At 42.9% G+C, this 24,743-nt stretch overlaps 1 protein-coding gene across 1 annotated transcript in view; it reads right to left on the bottom strand.

Annotated features, from left to right (window-relative positions):
* BICRAL (BICRA like chromatin remodeling complex associated protein) overlaps nucleotides 1-24,743 on the bottom strand; it is a 1,536,848-nt gene that overhangs the window by 637,719 nt on the left and 874,386 nt on the right. The window lies entirely within an intron of this gene.

The raw sequence follows: 24,743 nt of genomic DNA, 5'->3' as shown, positions 1-24,743 counted from the left end.
GTCTGTATGAATGCATGTTTCCTTTCAAATGTCATTATACTGTGGGCAATTCATTAAAGAGGGAGGATGTAGATAAATATTTTTGTATACCTTTAAGAAGCATTCGACGGGCTTGCAGAAGTGCATAAATACTGAGCATGTGCGACCCTGACTGCCATTTTGTAGTAAGCTGTTGAGATGTAAGCATGTATGTCTGTGCAGTCTGTCAGTTAATCAGTTCTTTTATATTTTGTACTGCTGCTATCCATCCAGATGCGTTTCTGTGTAATAAAGCATATAAACAACCTACCCAGCCTGTTCGTCTTCAATAGTAAAACAAGAAAAGTGACTTATAAGAAGAGATGAAACCCATGCAGCCTAAGCCAGGCTGCCATGACTGTCATGCATTTGGTGAACACCAAAGGGGCTGTGGCGACTAAAGGCAGTGCTCAGAACTGATAATAATCAGACCCCATCCAAAAGTACAAAAATCTCCTCGACTGCAATGCAATGTTTATATGATGGTAGACATCCTTGAGATCTATCGAGAACATCCAATCATCCTTTCTCAAAAGACCCAAAATGGACTGCACCAAGACGATGCAGAAATTGGTCTGGTTGACATAATAGCTTGCTTATATCCAAAATTAGTCTGAGGTCCTTGCTCTTCCTTGGTATCTGAAAGAATATGGATTTCATGGATGACTCAACTGGGCAGCAGCTTTCAAATCTAGACTGCTGCTTCTTTTCTTTGAAGGGGTGGAATGTCTAGAAGTAATTTCTTTGTTTCCCTTGGCACAAATAAAACTGGAATTGTATAATCTCTGGATATGACTCTCAACGCTCATGCATCTGATGTGATGGACTCCCAAGCTTTTAGGTGGAAAGCCAAGTGACCTCAGACTGCATCCAAAGATGGATAGTTGGGCAATCCTTCAGATACGCTGAAAAGGTCTCCCTGAGAAAAAGCTCCCTGGTCAGCCCTGGTTCTGCAAACTGCCTCTGCCACATGGGGTGCAGCCATTTTGTTTGTCGCCCATTCTGTGAGGGGGAACCTTCACCAGTAGCATCCTGAAAAGACTGCTGCAACATATGAAGAAAGAGCTGCTTGCTCTCATCCTGGTCCTGGAGAATGACTGCTAGGGGATAGCAAAGTGCATTCCAATGGGAGACTGCATCTTACCATCCTGCTCGCTCCTATTGAGCACCCTTGACCTCTGGGCCAAAGAGAGAAGAACTGAATGGGTTGTTTACAAAGAATACCTTAAAGCAGTCCACAAAACCGCAAAATTGGATCCAGGCATGCCAGTACATGACAATTCAGGTATCCGCTGCATGTGATGTGCCAACTGCTTCACTGGAGATGCACAGACAAGTTAGAAATCAATTGCATGGTTGGCAACTGTGCTTCAAGAGTCTTTTCCATCTCATAGGCTGGCTGTGTCTTGACTATGTTATACTTTTGACTCAAGGTAACATTGAAGTCTTGTCAAATGTGCCAAACAGTTGAGAGCTCTCAGCAAAAAAGCTGCTGAGGCATAGGTGCTCTTTACTAAATCATCCAAAGCCCTGGACTCCCTGTTAGGGGACGGACCAAGGAACTTTCCTATCAGATCTCCTTTTTGGTGGATGCTGCCACCATGATTGCTTCAACAGCAGGTATCTTACTTCAGTATGGCCAATCCTTAGGCAGAGCAAATAATGTGTTAAGCTTCTTGAGGATTGGTTCCACAACCAAATGCCTAAAAAAAAAGAGACTTTTCTGGAAGGGGGCTTCAGCAGTCCAGCACCCGCACTGGCATAATAACTCCAGAAGATCACGAAAGGAGATATTGTTACAGGGCAACTTTGGGGAACCATCTCTTGTCAGTGTACTTGGTGAGAGATATGTCTGTGGAATCCCATGTGCTTCCTCTTTCAATGGTTCTTCCAAATGGAGGCTAGGAAGTATGAGCTATCCCAGAGCTAACTGATGCACTTCTGTAGGTCCAGACATCGATGATGGGGGATGAACACCAGTCATTGCCAAACACTCCATTTCAGACCTGTAGAAAATCCTCCCTACAGCAATGAAAGCCGAAACCGAGGTCAGATGCCCACAGCTGGCACTCCTCTTGCCCAAAGCTCTAAGCAATAAGCTAGCCCCACCTCCCCATCCCTGACCAAACCTGCTCTGATGTCGAGATCGGAACTGAACTGTCAAGTGCTGAATCCCCGAAGGGGGAGGGACGACTGTGAAACCTGGAAGGTCGAACTCAGTCCCGAACTCTCAGTTTGAAGGCACCCCAGCCGCAATATGGCTGAAGTCAAGAAGGCAAAAAGAAGTAGTCAGTGCCTGCAATGGCCAAGCCACTGGAGCAGGTGATGGCAAAGCAACCGGTTCCATAAACCCCAAAGCCAAACAGCCAGGCTGAGTAAAACAACAGGATGCAGTCAAACCCTTCAGCACTGGCACCGAGGAGGCAGGAAGGAACTCTAAATGAATCTGGCCCTGAAAGAAGAAGCACATCAGTTGCTCAAAACTTGAAGATCTCAAACTCCCAACTGAATGGCAGACTGAGACAATGAGGACATCATAAAGAGCTTCGATAAGCTTCTTGCAGCATGGGATCTGCCGATCTGATCCAAATCGGAGAAGACCAGATCCAAAGTGGAAACAGGGAAGATTTTGGCAAAAAGACCCTTGGAATAACTAGAAAGAAGGGGGAGTGTAACCTACCTAAGCCAATGCCACCCAAAGCTAAAAAGGGCTGGGGATACTCATAGCTGGAGATGCTGATTTCCCCTGAAGTCTGTGCCATAGGAGAACAGCTCCAGAAGGACAAAGCCAACCCAGACATGGAGGTAGATGAAGGAGCCAAAAGATAAATGCATCTTCGGATCAAGTTAACTGGAAGGATCTGTGGGGTCTCATTTGTGGTACCCTTTTCTTTATCCTTGGCTTTCAGGTCCTCTTCCTTCTTTTTTTTCCCAGCTCCGACCCCTATCACACTTGTCAGCTTTCTTCCTAAGTGATAGGGAAGGGGAAGAAGCAGAATCAGATGACGAATGCAACAAGCTTTTCAAAACCAATTCAAATTGGTGCTCGAAGTGCTCAAGCCCCAAATCCTGTATAAATGCTGCACATGACATTGAGGTGCAACACATCGAGGCAGTAGATGCAATTATCATGTGCATTCTGAGATGGTATGTTGTGGCCACAATCCACACATTTCTTTAAGCCTTTATCCTTCCCCTTCTCCACTGAGACAAAAGCTGAGAAGAAAAGAGCAAGACAAGACAGCCAACACAGCAGTCCAAACACACAAACAATGAAAAGGCACACAACAGCACAATAAAAATGCCACTAAACTAACTGTGTATAATATTATATATATTTTTATTATTTTATTTAATTTTTTTAAAGAAACTCAAATTGGTGGGAATTGGCAAGACTCTCAAAAAAACTAACTGCACCCTAACAACACTAACATCAACCAAACTAACCCTAAAACACAAAAAAAAGGGTAATGGAAAACAAAATAGTAGAAAATCACAAGCCTGGTCAATAACCAAACAGATATGCAATGCAGCTGTAAATCACACTGCAGTCCCTCAAGGCAGCAAATAAGGTCTGAAGTAGATGGGGGAGCAGTGTATTATAGGCAGAGTAGGCTGAGCAATGGAGCTGATGTATCTCAGAAACACTGGCATTGGATCAGAGTTGGATCCAAAAACCTACAAGTTGAAACTGAACAGAGAAGACAAAATCAGATACAAAAGACAGTGCAGTGGTTCAGTGGTAGAGTTGTTGCCTCACAGCAAGAGGTTCTCAGGTTCGATTCTCAGCTGGGGTGCCTTCTGTGTGGAACCTTCATGTCCTTCCCGCATTCATGTGGGTTTCCTCCCACATTACAAAGACATGCATCTGGAGCATTTCTCCCTGGGCCTCCAGTGAAAACTGGCTTCATTCCAAGTCGGACTTTCCCGGTTAACAACTGTTAAATAAATAAATATATAAAGTATATGAAAATAAAGAGAAAGGAAAGTTCCCAAAGGGATCTCCAAGTCTAGAAACTGTAATCCACTAGTGCAGGCTGGAGAAGAGTCAACTGTGTCAGTCCTTCTGCTGGCACTAAAGACTGAATCATTGATGCTCTGTGACAGGGATCAGGCTTCCCATGATGGGATGTTCTTAGCCAATCCCCATCACAGAGAGTCAGAGGAGGGACTCTAAACTCTGGAAAGCTACCAGTGTGGCTTGACTGTGCAGGTACAGAAATTGCAGTTCTGTAAGTTGAACTTACTATAACAGTAGTTGTTCGAATTATCACTGCTGCAGTAGCCTTAGGTATATGGGTTATATCCTCCAAGGATATCACGACCAACCAGCTTCCAAAGACTCAGGGCACCTTCCACTCACCTAAACTCTCCAGCGGCTCGAGCTGAGCTGACTAAAAGACAAGTTTGGGTGCAAAGCCCTTCAGAGCTTTCCTGTCACCAGAGGGAGGGAGGGTGAGCCCTGAAAGGGCAATGCTACGAACAACAAAAAATAAACGTCCAGGCATAAAAAAAAATGCACACACACACACAAAAACAATGGGGATGGATAGAGGGTGGGAGTGGCTACTGTGGCAGTAATCATTCAAATATCTAGTGTTACAGTAAGTTCAACTTACACAACTGTACTATGTTCATCATAATGCTCACTGCTGTAGTAGCCTTAGCTAACTACATTTGGGAGGTAGAAGAATAATAATCCAGGAATCCCTGGAGAATGGCCCTGGCAAACTTGATGTGGACAAAGAGAAGGAATCAAGTTTATAATGCTTTGTAAAAGCACATACAGAGTACCAAGTAGCAGCTTCTAGAACACTTCTAGAATCAAACCCTTTCTAAAAAGCCATAGATGAATCCAAGGACCTGGTACAGTGGGCCTTGACCCTGCCTGGAAAAGTTTTGCTATGGTGAGTACAACAAAAGGTAATTAACAGCCTCAGACAACCATTCGGAAATAGTCTGTTTGACACAGGTTGTCTCGTCTTACCTTGAAAAGAAATGAACTGATCCAAACATCTGAAAGATTTAGTTCAGTCAATATAGCACCTGAGTTGTCTAGGAAGATCCAAGGTATGGAGTATCCTTTCTCTCTCATTTTTAGGTTCAAGAAAGAAAATGGGAAGATGTATAGCTTGGCTTAAAGTACACTAAGATTCTACTGAAGGCAGAAAAGAAGGATTAGTTCTCAAAGAAACCCTGTACCTATGGAAAATGAAATTAGGCTGACTCACCATAAGAGCTTGCAACTCAAGATACTCTTCTTGCAGAGCTCAGAGCAATCAGTTAAACTATTTTCCATGTTAAAAACTCAAGTCCGTCAGATTAGCTGGTTCAAATAGAGCAAGTATTATTTTCTCTAACACAAAATTAAGATCCCATGGAATGGTCATCAGTTTTCTCAGAGGCCTCTCGTGTTTGCCTTAAAAACACAAGGTGCAGGGTTTGAGTCTCACAAGGGATAATTGGCTAAGCTTAAAAATGACTCACAAGGCCAGTTAGCCTAGTACTAATCTATAGGTTGGGAGGGTGGCCTAATGGTTAAGGTGTTTACCTTACAAACACAAGGTGCAGGGTTTTAATCTCACAAGAGATAATTGGCTAGGCTTAAAATGGCTCGCAAAGGCAGTTAGCTTAGTACTAACCTATGAACCTATGAAAACCCCTTTCAAGAACATTTTGACATGAGATTGCATTGAAAGAGGAGGATCCATGGGCACACATGCTGAAATGATTGATTAATGAACCTTGAAAGAGGAATAAGAAAGGCCATAGGACAGCAACTCACAGAAATATTGTAAACTCACAGAACAACTAGCTCTGAATGGATGCCAGTTATATTGATGGCACCACCCAAAAAACATTCTACATTTCCCAATATATGATTTTCTAGTAGCAGGCTTTCTTGCCTCCATTACTACCTGCTGCAGATCCTCAGTAAACAGATGGCTAAAAGGAATTAAGGCCCTATCACTCTGGCAGTCAACTGAAGATGACCACTGTCTGGGTGCATCAAAAAACGCTGTTCTTGTGTAAGTAGAGTAATATGTGAGGAAACTTCCAGAAATTGTCTTTGGTCATACATACACACACACACACACATTATATATATACATATATATATATATATATATATATATATATATATATATATACATATATATATATATATATATATATGGGTCTACTGTAAAAGACCGAAAATCCACTTGTTCGAAAATGAACAGTGGATCCTCGGTTACGCAAAAGTTCCCTTCCGTGAAGCACGGTTCAATGAACCATTCAGGGAAACTGAAGCGCCAAGGCACACTACAGTGGGGAATAGGGAATTTACCTGTTCCACACTGTAGTGCGATCTCGGAGTTGGTATATTTAAGTAAGGGGGGTGTGGGGATTGCAGTCTCTCACTCAATGTAATGTTAGTAAGTGTTTTATTTTTTTTATTTTTTTATCGGTTCGTTGAACCCAGTTTCGCAAAAGTGCACTTTCGAGTAAGTGCACTTTCGCGTAACTGAGCGGTCTACTGCTCTTTTTCGAATAAGTGGTATTCGATCAAAAGCAGTAGACCCATACATATATTTATATAAGGTCCACTTCTTAATTTCGAAAGATCACAGTTTCGAGATTCATAATATTGACCAGAATCTTGAGTGAATCTCGAAATTAAGAAAAAAAAAAATGACAACTCCTAAAAATATATTTTTGCAGGGGGGCGAGCCCCCCTGCACCTACCACACCCCCTGCAATCTAAATATACTAACTCCGATATCGCTGTACAGTGAAGAGAATGGTTATGTACATTGCTATACAGTGCAGAACAGGAACATTACCATTCTCTTCACTGTAGCACAATCTCGGAGTTAGTATATATAAGTTGCAGGGGGTGTGGGGGGTGCAGGGGGGCTTGTCCCCCTGCAAAAACATGGTTTTAGCAGTTGTCATTTTTTTTTTTAATTTCTTAATTTCAAGATTTCACAATCTCGAGATTCTGTGTTCGATATTATGAATCTCGAGACTGTGATCTTTCGAAACTAAGAAGTGGACCCATATATATATATATATATATATATATATACATACATACATACATACACACACACACAAGTCGAATTTGTTTCATCATATTTACACTTACCCGAGCATCAAACACTCAAAACGACTACACCGAAAACTTAATATAAAAAAGCAACGAATCACCAATATATATTTTTTTACAAGGAAACTAACCACTTGGCAACAAGGGTGAACTTTGCCCTTTTCCCCAGTACAGTGCAATCTCAGAGTTGGTACATTTAGTTACAGGGTGTGTATGTGTATGGGGGGGAGGGGGCGCAGCCCCTCATTTGCATGGGTTTAATTTGCTTCCGTTTTTTTTTTTTTTTTTTGTGTCCTGGTGGCCAAATGGTTAATTTCCCTGAAAAAAATATTGGTGATTCATTGCATCAGTTTATTAAGCTTTCGGAGTCGTCTTGAGTTTTTGATGTTCCAGTATGTGTAAATTCGATGAAACAAAGTAGACCCATATATTATATATATGTGTATGTGTGTGTGTGTGTGTGTGTGTGTGTGTGTGTGTGTGTGTGTGTGTGTGTGTGTGTATATATATATATATATATATATATATATATACATATATATATATATATATATATATATATAAATATACATACATAGATATATACACACTCACACATATATACATACATACAAATATTTCAAGCATGGGCATTAATGCCCTTCTAGCCTAACAATATACCAAAACACTTGCTCTCATAATAAGTGTCCAGGCTGTTCTTAAAATTATCTAAACTAGTCCTTGCTTCAATGTAATTTGGTAGTCTGTTCCATGTATCAGCTGCTCTCGAGAACAAATTAGTGCACTTTTCATTCCTATAGAATCTTCTACATAGGCTGCCTGATGATTCTCTACTGTTTTTTGATAAACCCAAACATATCCAAAAGAATGGAGAACCACAGTTGCCTCTGCCAGAAGGGGTTACAATAATCATGGCGGATTCCTTCTGAATCTTTAGAAGTACCCTGGATATCAGGGGAAAGGGTAGAATAGGATTCAGGAGCATTCCTGTCCAAGGAAAAGAAGAGGCATCTGACTTCCAGGCCTTCTTCTATGGAGTCCTGGAACAGAACCTTGACAACTGATTGTTCAGAGAGGAGACAGAGTTCTACTTGAGGTACTCCCCATGGATCAAATCTTGGAAGACCCCCCCCCCCCCAATCTAGATTCCATTTATGAGGGTGTGCCCTGGTGCTACTCATCTTGTCTGCCACAAAATTTTTCTCTGATGGAATGCAGAAAGCCTGCAGAGTGAAACTGTTCTGTGAGGCTATATCCCAAACTAACATAGCTAGTCTGCAAAAGGGGTATGACCTGGTTCCCCCTTGCTTGTTGATGTACCACGACTGTGGCATTGCCTGTAACCACTTGAAGAGGTACAGGGGACCAAAGATAGTTCAGACAGTGGTGTGTCTTGATAAGGGCAAGCATCTCCTTGATATATAAATATATGTGCTTGTGTATGTCTTTGATGTCCAATACCCCTGCTCTTTTATCCCGCCAGGAACTGCTTCCCAAGTAAAGTCTAAAACGTCTTGGTGACCGACAGCTTTGCAGTAGGGAGGGAGTAAGGGAAATCTGGATGTAAGGCTATCTGTGGTCTACAACTAAATTTTGACCAATTCAGCACTGGGATTTGAAAAGATAAAGGATGTTGATGCTGGGACAAAAATTACTTCAGATAAACTGCATCTTTCTCATGTGGAGTCTTGCTAGGAGTGTCATGAGAATTATAGATGCTACAAGATCCAAAATCCTGAGGTACTCCCTCACAGTGACTGAGTCCAAGTGGAAAATTTTAGAAACAGATCTAAATAATTATCTATTTTTTCCCTGTGGAAGAAAAGCTCTTTGAACTGAGATATCTAGTTGACATCCCAGGAATACAATCCTGTGTGAGGAAGTGTAAAAAGACTTACCAGAAAGGCTCATCCAGACTCTGCTACACTTTGCTGTGAAGGAAAGGTTAGTTTGCTTTTATTTGTTGTATTTTGTATTACTTTATTACCTTTTTATATTTTGAATACTGTGGCTTGTTTTCTTTACCTTGCGTTTTACTTGCATTCTGCTTTAACTGCATATTAAAACTTCAAAAGAGACTACAGCTCTGTCTCTTCTGAGTCAGGCAGAAATTAGAACTGATCAATTAAGGACTCATACATAAGACAGAAGAGGTCACTTAAGGTTAACCATTTGTGAATTGAAGGGGTGAAGCTACGAACTAAACCTTCTATTTAAGGGGCAAAATAAAACATTTCAGAGCTTTGCCAGAAAGGCTCATCCAGACTCTGCTACACTTTGCTGTGAAGGAAAGGTTAGTTTGCTTTTATTTGTTGTATTTTGTATTACTTTATTGCCTTTTTATATTTTGAACACTGTGGTTTGTTTTCTTTACATTGTGTTTTACTTGCATTCTCCTTTAACTGCATATTAAAACATCAAAAGAGACCACAGCTCTGTCTCTTCTAAGTCAGGCAGAAATTAGAACTGATCAATTAAGGACTCATTCATAAGATAGAAGAGGTCACTTAAGGATAATCATTTGTGAACTGAGGGGGTGGAGCTAGGAACTAAATCTTCTATTTAAGGGGTAAAATAAAACATTTCAGAGCTTTACTAGAAAGGCTCATCCAGACTCTGCTACATTTTGCTGTGAAGTAAAGGTTAGTTTGTTTTTATTTGTTGTATTTTGTATTGCTTTATTGCCTTTTTATATTTTGAATACTGTGGTATGTTTTATTTACCTTGTGTTTTACTTGCATTCTGCTTTAACTGCATATTAAAACTTCAAAAGAGAGTGCAGCTCTGTCTCTTCTGAGTCAGGCAGAAATTAGAACTGATCAATTAAGGACTCATTCATAAGATAGAAGAGGTCACTTAAGGATAATCATTTGTGAACTGAGGGGGTGGAGCTAGGAACTAAACCTTCTATTTAAGGGATAAAATAAAACATTTCACAGCTTTACCAGAAAGGCTCATCCAGACTCTGCTACACTTTGCTGTGAAGGAAAGGTTAGTTTGCTTTTATTTGTTGTATTTTGTATTACTTTATTGCCTTTTTATACTTTGAATACTGTGGTTTGTTTTCTTTACCTAGTGTTTTCTTGCATTCTGCTTTAACTGCATATAAAAACTTCAAAAGAGACCACAGCTCTGTCTCTTCTGAGTCAGAAATTAGAACTGATCAATTAAGGACTCATTCATAAGATAGAAGAGGTCACTTAAGGTTAATCATTTGTGAACTGAGGGGGTGGAGCTAGGAACTAAACCTTCTATTTAAGGGATAAAATAAAACATTTCAGAGCTTTATCAGAAAGGCTCATCCAGACTCTGCTACACTTTGCTGTGAATGAAAGGTTAGTTTGCTTTTATTTGTTGTACTTCGTATTACTTTATTGCCTTTTTATATTTTGAATACTGTGGTTTGTTTTCTTTACCTTGTGTTTTACTTGCATTCTGTTTAACTGCATATTAAAACTTCAAAAGAGACCACAGCTCTGTCTCTTCTGAGTCAGGCAGAAATTAGACGTGATCAATTAAGGACTCATTCATAAGGCAGAAGAGGTCACTTAAGGTTAATCATTTGTGAACTGAGAGGGTGGAACTAGGAACTCAACCTTCTATTTAAGGGGTAAAATAAAACATTTCAGAGCTTTACCAGAAAGGCTCATCCAGACTCTGCTACACTTTGCTGTGAATGAAAGGTTAGTTTGCTTTTATTTGTTGTATTTTGTATTACTTTATTGCCTTTTTATATTTTGAATACTGTGGCTTGTTTTCTTTACCTTGTGTTTTATTTGCATTCTGCTTTAACTGCATATTAATACTTCAAAAGAGACCACAGCTCTGTCTCTTCTGAGTCAGGCAGAATTTTTTCCCACCCTCCCAGCCATTTACAGTTGTCTTGTTAAATACCACTGTCTTTCTAGTTGCCTGCTCTTATGTTAATCTGACCACATATCTCATTTCCTCTCTGCTTTCACTGGCTTGTGTGAGTAATCACAAAATCATCATTTTTGAAATCCCTCCCCTTCAACTATTTAAATTTATTGGCCATCCTACTGTATTGCACAGTACCAGAATACAAAAGTGACCACCCCTTTCAATCCATCTTGCTGTTTTAAAAATAGTAACTAGCCACTAAACCTTAACTTTTTAAACAGGTAAAACTTAAGTTACCTACTTTCACATCTAACTTCTCTAGTGCACACTGCAGTGTGCATTTTTTTAATCTTACCTTTAAGCATCCCTGTGACTAGCACTTGCTCTAATACCTGCTGGAAAGCACTAGGAAGCCTTAAACTGATACAAGCACTCACCTCTCCTTGTTAATAAGGAGAAGTTAATCATAGGCACTAAACAGTCTATAATTGCAAAGTACCTTGCTAAGGTAAGGGAAAACAGCTCCTGTACTTTACAAAAAAAAAAGCACCAAACCAGGCATGTCCAAGTGTCAGCTTCCAGTGATTTCTCCTGTCCACCTGGTGAATCTGGGCATACTGGGGCAATGCAGTAATTGCCTCATGTACACAGACAACCCTGTCCTCCTACCACCCAACACTACAACCTGCGAGAGATGCACTTACAAGGCCAAAATGGAAGCAAAGCTCTCTCCACCCTGATTGTGCTAGACAGTCAAGAGGAGAAGGTTAACACCCACACTACACCTCAAGCAACACATAGCCCTTCTAAACCCACACCACCAACACCCACATATAGCAACAATAAATCCACATATTCAGAGGCCCTTAACTGTAACCTGCCCAAGCAATAAGGACCTCTGAAGCTGAAACGCAAACAAACACCAATCACAACCAAAGTGTCACACAGCTCAAAACACCAGTGTGCCACCCAGCAACAGCCCCTAAGGCAAAAAACCGGATCTAACACTTTAGTCATAGGTGACTCTATAGTCCGGCACACTGATGTCCCACTCACCAGGTTGAGCAAGGAAAAAATTGCAGTCAGCTGCCTGTCGGGTGCCAGGATCCACCACATAATGCATGCACTGAAGTCACTCCACAACAAGTACAAATATGACTCTGTCATTGTCCATGTTGGAGAGAATGACTTGAGACATACCTCCCTGGACTACATGAAAAGAGACGTGGAAGAGCTCTCAGATCATGTGGCCCAGGCAGGTATGACCCTAGCCCTGAGTAGCATCCTGCCTTCGCCCAGAATGATACCACAATATAAGGACAAAATGATTGACTTCAACAATTGGCTAAGCTTCTGGTGTCATTCAAAGGGGATCCAGTATCTGTCGACCTGAGACAACATGATTGACAGACCATGATGCTTCGGCAGAGGTGGTCTGCACCTGTCACCCCTGGGATTCAGGTTACTGGCTAAGGCTCTTGCCACCCCTATAGTGCCTTTTTTAGGCAAAGTTCAAAGGACAAAACCACCATCGTAACAGGTACAAGCATGCAAAATCTGAAGGTAATGCTACTCAATGCTAGAAGTCTAAACCTCAAAATGCACTATCTCGAGGCACTCCTAAAAATGGAGAACATTAACATCTGTGCAGTAACTGAGACCTCGTTCAAGGCTCCAGAGAGCACCCGTGCAATACCAGGCTACAACTCTTACCACACTTTTCGGCCACCAAACTAGGACTGAAACACTAAAGGTGGAGGAGTGTCAATATTCACCAAGGATATTCACACCACTAGGCTAGTTGCCCAACACAATGCGTCTGAAATTCTCCAGGTGCAACTAACACTAGGTAAGACTGCAATCCAAATTGTAGCTTGCTACAGATCCCCCACCATGCCCCAAGATTCTCACTGCACCTTTCTAAACATAATGGAAAATATTAAGATAGAACCAAACACCCTAATACTGGGTGATTTTAACTACCCTGCCATTAACAGGGAAAACTACTCGTGTACCAACACCTTTGCCCAACGGTTCTTGGAATTCATAAATTCCAAAGCCCTGGATCAACTAATCCATAGTCCCACCAGGGGTTCCAATATCCTAGACCTGGTCATTACCAACATGGGAAATCGATGCTCCACACCTATGGTCACCCCCTCATTAGTCAGGTATGATCATAAGCTAATCACCCTTAACATCCACATCCCACCCCAGCCCCCAGTAAGGAAACCTCCATAAAAAACCTGCCAGCAGGATTACTCAAATGTAATGACTGCAACAGTGAAACACAAAGAACATCTTCTCCAAAGCCAACTTCATGCTACTCAAGTCAGAAGTGACAAACTTCATGACAGCCATGCAGACGAGAACTGAAAGTTCGACTGCTGAATCCTACACTAAGGCACTGTACGAGCACATCCACTCATGCATGAATCGTGCCATCCCAAATAGAACCAAGATGCTCTCATCCAAAAAAAGGAAGCCAATCTGGTGGTCCCCTGCCATAAACAAACTTTACAACAAAAGGAAAAAACTGTTGCAGAAAAGAGGAAAATCCCATGATGCAAAAAACTCCCTTACCAGCCTTAGTAAGAAACTGAGATCCCTCATAAAATCCTCCAAAGCTAGTTACGAAAATAAAATTGCCAAAGATTCCAAAGACAACCACAAGGCATTCTATAATTATGTCAAGAATCTAAATGGCAATGCTCAGATCTGCTCTGAGCTAAAACAGAATAGCATTAAATATACTGATCCCAAGGATATTGCCAATATCCTGGCAGATCGATTCAGTGCCAAGTTCACCCCCCTCTCACCCCCTAAATGGCCCATCTCAATACCGGAAGATCGCCAAATTCTGGTAATAACGGCCACACAGGTAAAAAAACGCACTCTCCAAAGCTAAGAATACAGCATCCATGGGACCAGATGACATCCCGGGCTGTGTACTACATGAACTACAATATGAACTGGTACCTCACCTAAGTGTCATGTTTAATCATAGCCTCACCTCAGGTTTCATACCCACTGAGTGGCGCAGCGCTACAGTTATCCCACTCCACAAGGGGGGATCCACCTTGGATCCCGGAAACTACCATCCCATCAGTCTGACGAGCCTTATCTGCAAGGCCATGGAGCGTATTAACATGGAACTTATAAACAAAGACATTGGCAACCTTCAAACACTGGACCCCACCCAGTTTGGGTTCGTGAAGGGCCGATCTTGTCTCCTGAACCTGACTGACTTCTTTGAATCAGTCTCCGGAGCCATGGACAAGGAAAAGGTGGTTTACACAGCCTATCTAGACCTTGCCAAGGCCTTTGACACCATCCCCCACTCTGGAATCATAGATAAACTTACTAAGCTGGGCATTAATCCCTACATCACCCAATGGATTGCTTACTGATAGAACCCACACTGTAAAAGTAGCTGACTCCAAATCCAGCTCCAGACAAGTGGAGTACCTCAGGGTTCAGTCCTGGGACCGCTTTTGTTTGGCATCTACTTCTCTGTAGTAAAGGCCAACACTAAGGGACCCTGGCTAACAAAGTTCGCAGATGACTGCAAACTGAGAGCCATTACTGAATCCCCAAATGATGTGGATACTCTACAAAAGGGCCTTACAGAAACAGATGCTTGGTGCCAGAGCCATGGGCTCAAGCTCAATGCCAAGAAATGTATAGTTATCCCCTTTGGGAAAAAAACATGTACCCGTGAATTACCATATAGGTGGCAGTACACTAAACACTGAAAGTGTGATAAGAGACTTAGGTAGACAGTGGTCTCACTTTCGATAACCACATCGCCACAACAGTCAGGAAATCCTTCTATGTGGCACACCTCATCACTAAGGGCTTTTCATCCAGAAAAAAGGAGGTCATTGTCCCACTGTACTCATCCCTCTTTAGACCCATTATAGAATACAACGCCCCATTTGGTATGTGCCTCTCAAGACATCTGCAACAACTGGAAAGGCCGCAGAAATACCTCACTAAAAGTATCACAGGCCTAAAGCAGATGCCCTATGCTGACCGCCTTAAAAAACTCCAGCTATACTGTGTCGCATATAGTCTTACTCAGAGGCGATCTCTGCTTAACATACAAGGCCATGTCAAACCCAGAGCTGTTGGACATGCTACACTTAAAGAAATCCCAATCCCTCAGAGTCACACGCTCCAGGGATCTAAACCTTGTCATCACAATAAACAAAACATGCTGGAGGGATAGGTTCCTGACCCAGAGGCTCCCCAGACTCTGGAATAGATTGCCCATACATGTCAAGCAGAGTGCCTCTTTGGCCCTCTTCAAAAGAAACCTTGACGATTGGATGGGAGAAAGGATGTCAGTCGTCCTGCTAGACAGGTGTCCAGTGAAGTAAATAGTGTGGGAAGAAATAGCCAGGGAATTGTTATAGGCCCTAGGGCTGATAGCCTAGTACCAACCTATGAATGTTCTCCTGGAATCCCAGTTTGTGTAAGAGATCTCTCACCCAAGAAAGAGATTCCTGATGCTTCGAAAAGACTCTATAAAGATAAGTAAGTTGTCTAAATATGGAAAATGTAGGTAACCTAAAGCCTGCAAAGAGAGAGACTGGATCTAGACACTTTGTGAACACTCGATGCAGTGGATACTCCATACGGAAAGGCAGAGAACTGATAATTTGATCCAGACACACAAAACCTTAAGAAACGTCTTAAGTCTGGATGAATTGGGACAGGATGATAAGAATCTTTTAACTCTAGTGTTACCAGGAATCTTGAAAAGAGGAAATATAGGTAACAGGTTGTGAAATTACATCATTTTGAATATGGGCACTATCACAAACAGGTTTAGGAAAGAAAGATCCAGAATGGGTCTCCAAGCATTTTTTATCTTTGGCTCCAGGAGCATCCTTGAATAAAAATCCTTTCCCACCAGGAAAGGAGGAATTGATTCTATCCCTCACTGAGACAGCATGTAATGAAGAAGCATTGGAAACAAAAGAATCTGATCTGGAGGATGAGTAATTACTCCCTGGAAAGGAGGAATTTCCTTTCACTGCCATCTTTACCCCCAGTGAATGAGTTCCAAAACCCATTCATCTGTTGCCAAAAAGAAACAAGCAGAGTCAGATTTCCTAGAAGAAGAAAAAAATGGCCAGGTTGGGAAGGGGTCACAAGGCCTCTTGAACTCTCTTTGGTTTTGGGAGGTTCAAGACTTCTGTTTGGAACCCCCTTGTCATTTCTTCTTAAATATCTGTTTACCTAAATTTTGCTGAGACTGTTTACCTTTTTTTTTGCCAAAACTGGATAAGGAGTTAAAAAAATCTCTTGGATAATTTGCAAAAGGAGGTCTGAAAAACCATACAGATTCCCTGGATCAACTTGCACCTTTTGTCACATTTTTTGATCACCTCTACAGCAGAGGGGCCAAATACTAAAGTTCTATCGAAGGGAGAATTTAAAATCTCATTTTTACCATAATCTGGATGGTTCTAAGAATACAACCATGCAAACCTCCTCAAAACAGTACCAGTGGTCATAGCCCTGGAAGAAGTATCAACAGAGTCATACATACACTGTAAACAATGAGTATGTGCAATAGAGGAAACTAAGTTATTTAATGCAGATTTTTCTCACAAGAAGTGCAGATTAAAGATTCCTCATACTTTCACAATTTGTCAGAGCAAACTAACATGTGAGCCTGATAATCGAAAATTCTGAAAATCAAAGCTGTAGAAGTATACACCTTTCCCCCATATCTATAAATAATTTTCCCATTCTTATCAGAAATAGTAGGATTGGAATCACCTAAGTGCTTAGCAGCAGAAGGATCAATTACAGCTATAGCTGCTGGGTCAGGTTTGGAAATAATGTTTAAAAATGTAAAAGGCTGAGGAACTTTATACATCTTATCTGCCTTTTTATAGGCAAGTGGCTGACTATTAGAAAAAAACTGCAGGCAGAAACACATACGTCCTCTAAAGCACACAGAACAGGAGGAATGGTGTATGTTCTAGAAAATTCTTCTGTAACAACTCATAGTATTTTCTGAGGAACTGAGAAATCTGAGTGTTCTCCCACTGAAAACACTGGCACATTCTAGCAACAGTCTCAGAGAAAGAGAAACCCCCCTAGGGAGAATGAGAAAAAAGAAGTTATGTACTCACCATAACATTCTATGTTTGTAGTCCATCTTGCCTTTCATTCTTACACATGGGTTTGGAGCCAATCCTCGGCTCCGACTCGGCCCATTACAAAGCTCAAAGTCTATTAGTTGGCTCATGGCTAGGTAAGTATCCCATAGTGCACTAGTATAATCCCCACATCTTGTTTGCTGCTGGACTATAGAAGGATAGAAATAAGGTTATCTAGAAAGAACAATAATGAAGGGTCTCCACCCTACCAAAGGTAACACTATTCTGTCTCCAGATCTTCCAGGACGGGAGTAGGTGGGTGGGTTCGTAAGAATGAAAGGCGAGATGGACTACAAACATGGAACGTTATGGTGAGTACATAACTTCTGTATGTTCTGTAGTCCTATCTCGCCTTCATTCTTCCATATGGGACAGCATCCTTAGTACCTTATTCTTGGGTGGCTCATGGGAAAATACTCCTGAGTACCGTGGAACCAAAGGAGGCTCTACCCCTTGAGATCAGGTCCAATTTGTAATGAGTAATAAAGGTATGAGGGGTAGCCCAAGTTGCTGCTGCACAGATACTGGCAATTGGAACTCTGGCTTGGAAGATAGTGGATGTAGACTGGGATCTTGTAGAATGAGCCTTAATCTTGAATGGTAGAGTCTTTCCATTGGAGGAGTAAAGGTTTTACATAATCTGTGGGACATCAGGTTAGATTCATGTTGTCCTGAATGAAAGCTTGATATCGCTGCCAATTGGACCCTAATTGTGGCAGCAGCTGATCCCTGATGAAAAAGTTCAGACAAAAATTCTAAAACCATAGGGATGGATGCTGTGTAAGGCTCTACATTTCTTTCTTTAGCCCAGATAGAAAACCTTCTCCATTTGCTAGTGTATAACTTCCTAGTGGAAGGTTTATGCGAAGATGTAAGGATGTGGGTCGCAGCAGGTGAAAAATCATGAAGCCTGACTAGGGATGGAAGTGGAGCAGCCACACTGTCAAGTTGAGGGTGTGGAGGCAGGGGTGAAGGGAGCCTGACGTGTGTCAAGAGGTCTGGCACTGGATCCAGAGTCCATGGATCGTCTAGTAGATGAGGCCCGAGAAAGGGGAACCAAATCTGGCGAGGCCAGTAAGGAGTGATGAGAATCATTTTGCTTCTCAATAACTTTGCTTTATGTATCACTTTGGATATGAGCGGAAAGGGAGGGAATGCATAAAGGAGTCCCAGGGGCCAATCGGGAACAAGTGTGTCTCTCTGTGACTCTCCCGGAGGGGGGATGAGGGAGAAGTAGCTGCTGCATTTGGTGTTGATCGGACTGGCAAAGAGATCGCAGCAAGGCTGTCCCCATTTGCGGAAGATCTGTTCCGCTATTTCCTGATTCAAAGACCACTCGTGAGGCATCAAGATTGCCCTACTGAGCTTGTCGGCTGTCACATTGGTTGTCCCCGGGATATGCATTGCTACTAGAAAGCATTGGGAAGATATCGCCCACTTCCAAACACGAAGAGCCTCTAGGCAAAGGGGGTAAGATCTGGTTCCTCCCTGCTTGTTTAGATACCATGCCACTGACATATTGTCCGACTGGATTGCTACCGTCCCTAAAGGAAGAAAGTTGTGAAGTGCTTGCAATGCTAGAAGCACTGCTCTCATCTCTAGGACACTGATATGCAGGTGAGCCTCGTGATCTTGCCATGTGCCTTAGACAGCCCTGCCTAGATAATGCCCCCCCACCCTATCTGTGAGGCATCCATGGTCACAGTAGCAATGGGTTGGCGAGGAAGAAATGGAGTGCCTGTTGTCAGCTGGTCGGGTTGAATCCACCAGCAAAGGTCCTTTTTGCAAGACTCTGTTATGATGATATGGTGAGGTAGAGGTAGTTGTTGAAAGGACCACTGGGAAGATAGAAGCCATTGGAGAATTCGCATATGCAATCTGGCTAGAGGGACTAGTGTTATGGTGGAGGCCATGGTCCCTAAGAGTTTCAGACTGAGAATTTGTTGCCTGAGGTTTTGAATTCTGTCTGCAGGTAGACAAGCTAGCATGGCGACTGTGTCTATTTCTGCGCCTATAAAAGTCACAAATTGAGAGGGAGATAAGGCAGACTTTTCCCAATTTATTGTAATTCCCAGCTGGGAACAGAGCTGGATGGTCGAATCTCTGGTTTGTAGGAGTAGGTGCCTGGTGCTGGCGGTCAGGAGCCAGTCATCCAGGTATGGAAACACATGGAATCCAAGACGTCTCAGGTGAGCTGTCACTACTGCCATACATTTGGTGAACACCCTGGGGGATGTAGTGAGACCAAAGGGCAGAGCACGAAATTGGTAATGACTGATTCCCAGCCGGAAGCGTAAATGACTCCTCAATGCTCTGTCCATTTTTATATGGTAGTACACATCTTGGAGGTCTATGGAGCACATCCAATTGTCTTTCCCTAACAGAGGGAGTATAGGCTGCAGTGTCACCATTTGGAACTTGGCCTTCTTTATGGATTCATTTAGTTTGCTAAAGTCCAAGATGGGCATCCAGTCCCCTGTACGTTTTGGCACTAAAAAGAATCTGGAGTAAGTTCCAAATCCTATCTGGTCTGCAGGGACGGTCTGGATGACTCTCTTTGCAAGCAACTTTTGCACTTTTACAGTTGCTTGATCTATGTGATTGGGTGGAACATCCGGGATCTTCTTGGGAGTGTGGGGTGGAAGAGTAAAGGGTATGGAGTAACCTCTGGTGATTATTCTTTGTACCCATTTGTCTTGGGTGATGTTTAGCCAGGCTTTTGGATACAAAGATAGGCGACCCCCAACTGGCTCCAGAGAAGTGCAGCCAGGCCTCACATCTGGAGCATTGATAGGGACGGCCTTGAAAAGAATCGCGGCCACCCTGGTTTTGCAGACCCCCCTGCCTCTAGGGTGAAGTCTACCATTAGCTCCTCCTCCTCGTCTGCCTCTGAAGGAGGAATCACCCTGTGCATCCGGGAAAAATCTCTGGGACTTCTTGAACCACATCTTACCACCTCTCTGACCCTTGGGATATGGTCTAGAAGGGATGGTAAAACGTACTCCCATGGCAGAGAGAGTTTTCCCTTCTTGTTCGCACCTGCTGAGTGTATCTTTTACCTTAGGTCAAAACAATGAAGAATGGTCAAAGGGGGTATTGGTAAAGGTAGACTTGAAAGGCTCCGCAAAGTTACATAAGTGCATCCAGGAGTGTCTCCTAAGGGAAACTCCTGAACCCGCTGCCCTGCTCACTCCGTCGGCTGCATAGGAGATCAGCCTCATGGAGGAGTTCACGATGGAATTTAAGGTGGACAACTGAGCAGTCACCTTCTCAGGGACTCCTTCAGTAGATGTACCTTGAAGAGTATCTCCTAACTCCTTGAGGAGATCTCTCTGAAGTCTAGTAAAATGTGTGAGATAGTTCAGCGGTCTGAGGGTAAAAGCCCTTGAAGAAAAGATACACTTCCCGTATCTATCCATCATTCGAGACTCCTTGTTCGGTGGATGGACAGACTGAAGTCTCAGCTAGCTCCTTCTTAGTGGCCGCCACCGCCACCACCATGGCATCTACAGGCATGCCCTTGGACAAAAACTCTTTCTCTTTTGGGGCAGAGAGAAATTTATTGGATCTTCTGGGGACTGGCTCCACGACATCAGGAGTCTCCCAGGCCTAAGAGTTCGTCAAAAGGTGGAGACACAAAAGAGGCTGAAGGTTGAGACCCAAAAGCCTTCATGTACACTGACTCCACCATGGCATCTACAGGCATGCCTTGGACAAAAACTCTTTCTCTTTTGGGGCAGAGAGAAATTTATTGGATCTTCTGGGGACTGGCTCCACGACATCAGGAGTCTCCCAGGCCTAAGAGTTTGTCAAAAGGTGGAGACACACAAGAGGCTGAAGGTTGAGACCCAAAAGCCTTCATGTACACTGACTCATCAGAAAGGATGACAGTCGGCCAGCCGCCTCTCTGCTTTAGGATCTCTAAGATGTCTACAAAGCAGACATCATCAGAGGATGACTTGGGGGACCCTTCTGACTCCTCAAGGTCAGTGTCTGAAGTGATGGACCCATCCGGGGAGTCTACATGCTTCCTCTTGCATGTCCTCTTCTTGAGGGGGCTCCTCAGAAGGGTATTCTGGGGAGGTCTCGGACGACTGGGCACCACCCACGGGGGGTTTCTGAGGCTGCGGGTCTCTGGTGTCGAGAGAGAGAGAAGGTGCTGAGACTGAGGTCGGTGCTTGAGGGGGAACAGTATCGGTACCCTTGTGTGGAGCTGATGAGTGAGACAGCATGCTCCTCATCATCTCGAAAGCAGATCTCTCCGGCTCCGAAGACAGCCCCGGTTCCAAGGAAATGGAGGTAGTCCTCAGCTCCACAGCGACTGGCTCCGAGATGGATGTAGGGTCCAAGCTCACCCTAGCTGACACACTGAGAGGGAGACTCGGCACCAAAGAGGTTCGGGTCAAAGTGTCCCTGTCAGGGCCGACCGGTGAGCTTCGGCTCCTAGACATCAGGGACGGCGCCGAAGGTGTCGGAGCGGAACTCAGCTCCGAGACAGCCACATGGGGAGCTGGAACCGAGAGTTCCACAAAAGCAGCACTGAAATCTCCGGCTCCGAAGGCCTGACTCGGCTCAAAGGAGGAACCACAACAGGGAGAATGGACTCAGGTGGCTCCTGAACCGACTGGGTCGGAGCCAACAACAATTTGAGCAAAGCAGACAACTTCAAGAGTCTAAGCACTACTCTCTCCACATCTTCTTCTGACAGGCTCTTGGAGGATCTGAATGACAGGGTAGGCGAGATCTGGATCTTTGTAAAATTGGAGATCTTAAGGTTGGAGGGACAGGTAAAAGATCTCTGGACCGTCTCTGATGCAATTTTTCAGTAGTCGGCTCCGAAAGGCTTGGGGCCGACACTGCACTGTCAACATCGATGACCTAGACTGGCTCTGAGGACAGTGGAGCCGATGAGGTAGAAGTTTTATCCATTTTCAATAGTTTCTGAGGAGGTTCTGATACACTAGTCGGCACCGGAGAAAGCCTCTTGGCCAACTTGACCTTCTCTTTTCTGGATGAATGGGATTTTGATGAGGAAGAAGAGCTTACTAAGTCTTCCTTGAAGGAAGGCTTGAGGAGACCTTTCAGAATTAACTTGTTCTTCTGCTCCTGGAGAACTCTGAAGCTAAAGGAATGGCAGAATGAACAAGTTTCCTGCAACTGAATGGCTCAGAGGCAATAAACACAATTACTGTGGCCATCTGTAACTGACATCTTCTGGGAGCACTTTATGCATTTTTTAAACCCAAAGGTTTGTGATCTTTGGACTCTTTAGACATATTTATCAGAGCTCTATAACAAGGTACATAACAAGATACACAGCAAACACATGAGGACTAGGTCCTCTAACTTAAATGGGCCTAACCCTAACAAGCACACACACAGAAAGGAGAGACTAAAGAGGACTAGGTCCTCTAACTTAAACAGGCCTAGCCGGAAAGAGGTAAGCCAGAGAAAACCAGAAAGTTTAAACAGCAGGCAAAGTACGAGATAAACAACACTGCACATAATCCTCGTAATCTATAAAAAGAGAAAACAAGACCCTAATACGAACGCGGACCTGCAGATATATAAACTGCGTCAAAAGGTAGTACAACAACACTGCACACAATATAAATTATGAAAAATCGAAAAACAAAGTCCTAAACAAATGCAGACCAACGTAATATTAAATGTATTAGAACTAGCACACATAGGATACCACACAGAGAACAACAAGAGCCAAATGGCTAGCAAGTTCTCAAAAAACTAACTAAATAGCGAAAACGCTTCTAAACACTATCTATATAATAACTAACATTAATATTAAGTAAAACTAACTAAAATATCAGTAAAAGTGAATAATAATGAAAAAGGTTTTGAACTTAGCTACGGTCAAACAAGAAGCACTTCTGAACTCATAGACACAGCAAATGAGATCTGGGGATTGTACTAGTGCACTATACAATACCTACCTAGCCACAAGCCAACTAAGAGATTTTGAGCTTTGTAATGGGCCGAGTTGGAGCAGAGGATCGGCTCCGAACCCATATGTAAGAATGAAGGCGAGATAGGACTACAGAACATCTGAGGTTTCTTCTGTGTCTGATTCAGAAATCTGAGGAAAAAACCTGTATCCGTCTCTCCATCTCCTGTTAGGATTCAGAATTCTGGTTCTCTTCAGGAAAAGTGGAAGCCTATTTTCTTTACCAGAAACTACTTTACAAGAATTAAACCCTGAGTCAGACATAGTAAACTACTCCTATCCAAATAATTTTCTGACAGGAAAAATGGGGCCAACCATCTTTCTAATGGCATCAGCAGCTTCCCCAGGGATGAGCACCACATTTTGACACAACAAGGAAGCTTTTCCTGTTCCCTCTCTCGCCGGACCAAATAAGAGTGGATCTCCCTTGCCCACTGAGGGGACCCCAACAGCCACAGAGAATGTGCCTAACCTCGGTCCACAGCAGTTGTAGGTGAGGGATCTAGGGTAAAAGATGAGTGGTCTGAAGTACAACAAATGGGCACATAGTAGAGCCACCCACCTATGGCTGAGACAAACTGCTAGCCTGCTATGGTGACAAAGGATGTTTGGTTATTTTTTTTCTTTTTTGTGGCTGGAAGAAGGATCAACCATGGGACCTTTGGTAAACTGTTCCATTGTAAAGCCAAGGGGAAGACTAGCAACAAATTGCTAGTAAATACTGCCAGTCCACAAAAGTTACCTTTTTTGATGGAAAAAGAAAACACTGTAAAATACTAAGCCAACCTCACAAACGAAAAATAAAACACAATTTCTCCACTGAAAACATGTTTTTCAGTTATTTTACAATACTTTTAAACTGACAAAAAAATGAGTGCTCCATTTAAAAATACATTACATTCTTGAGACAGTCAGTTAAAACAAAATGCCCCTAGCTTTAAAATAACTTTCCTGAAGAGGAAAGCAATAAAAACATCAACAAAATAAAAAAAAATGAAGATCCCCTCAAGGGGAATTATCTGCTCTGCCCTGCGAAGGAAAGCACCAGCCAAATGTCGATCTTCAAAAGCCTCAGATGAGCATACTCTCTGGTAGTAGTAAAGTTCTGACGAGCTTTGCGCCCAAACTTGTCTTTTAGTAAGTTCAGCTTGACAGTTTGAGTGCATGGAAGATGCCAAGGATGTAATAACCGGACAGCTTCCAAAACTCCATGACATCTTCCATGCACTCAAACTGTCAAGTATGGCTTGATTTAAGGAGGCCTCTGTAACCACCTTTTGCATAAAGGAGAAGTTAGCCCTGCGTGAGACTCTGGGTGGAAGATGAGGAATGGTTTCACTCATATGAGTACTTGTAGCTCAGAAACTCTTCTAGCAGAGGTGATGGCTAACAAGACGACATACTTTTATGTTAAGAATTTTAATCAGCTGAAGCTGCTGGTTCAAATGGTGAGAGATTTAGTTTCTCCACAACAAAATTAACATCCCAGGGTGAGGCCGGAGGCCTTCTGGGTGGGCCTTTGACGTGGATCATCCCTCGAACGGTTTCAAAAGGGGGTGAGAGAAGATTTGAGGTTGGGCAGGAATGTTGCCGAAACAGCCAAAGCATGAATTTTTATGAAGAAGTAGGA

This window comes from Protopterus annectens, chromosome 1.part0, assembly GCF_019279795.1.
Source record: "Protopterus annectens isolate FY-2018-M chromosome 1.part0, PAN1.0, whole genome shotgun sequence".
Taxonomy (NCBI): domain Eukaryota; kingdom Metazoa; phylum Chordata; order Ceratodontiformes; family Protopteridae; genus Protopterus; species Protopterus annectens.
The sequence above is the reverse complement of the archived record's forward strand: the minus strand, read 5'-3'. Positions and strand labels throughout refer to the sequence as shown.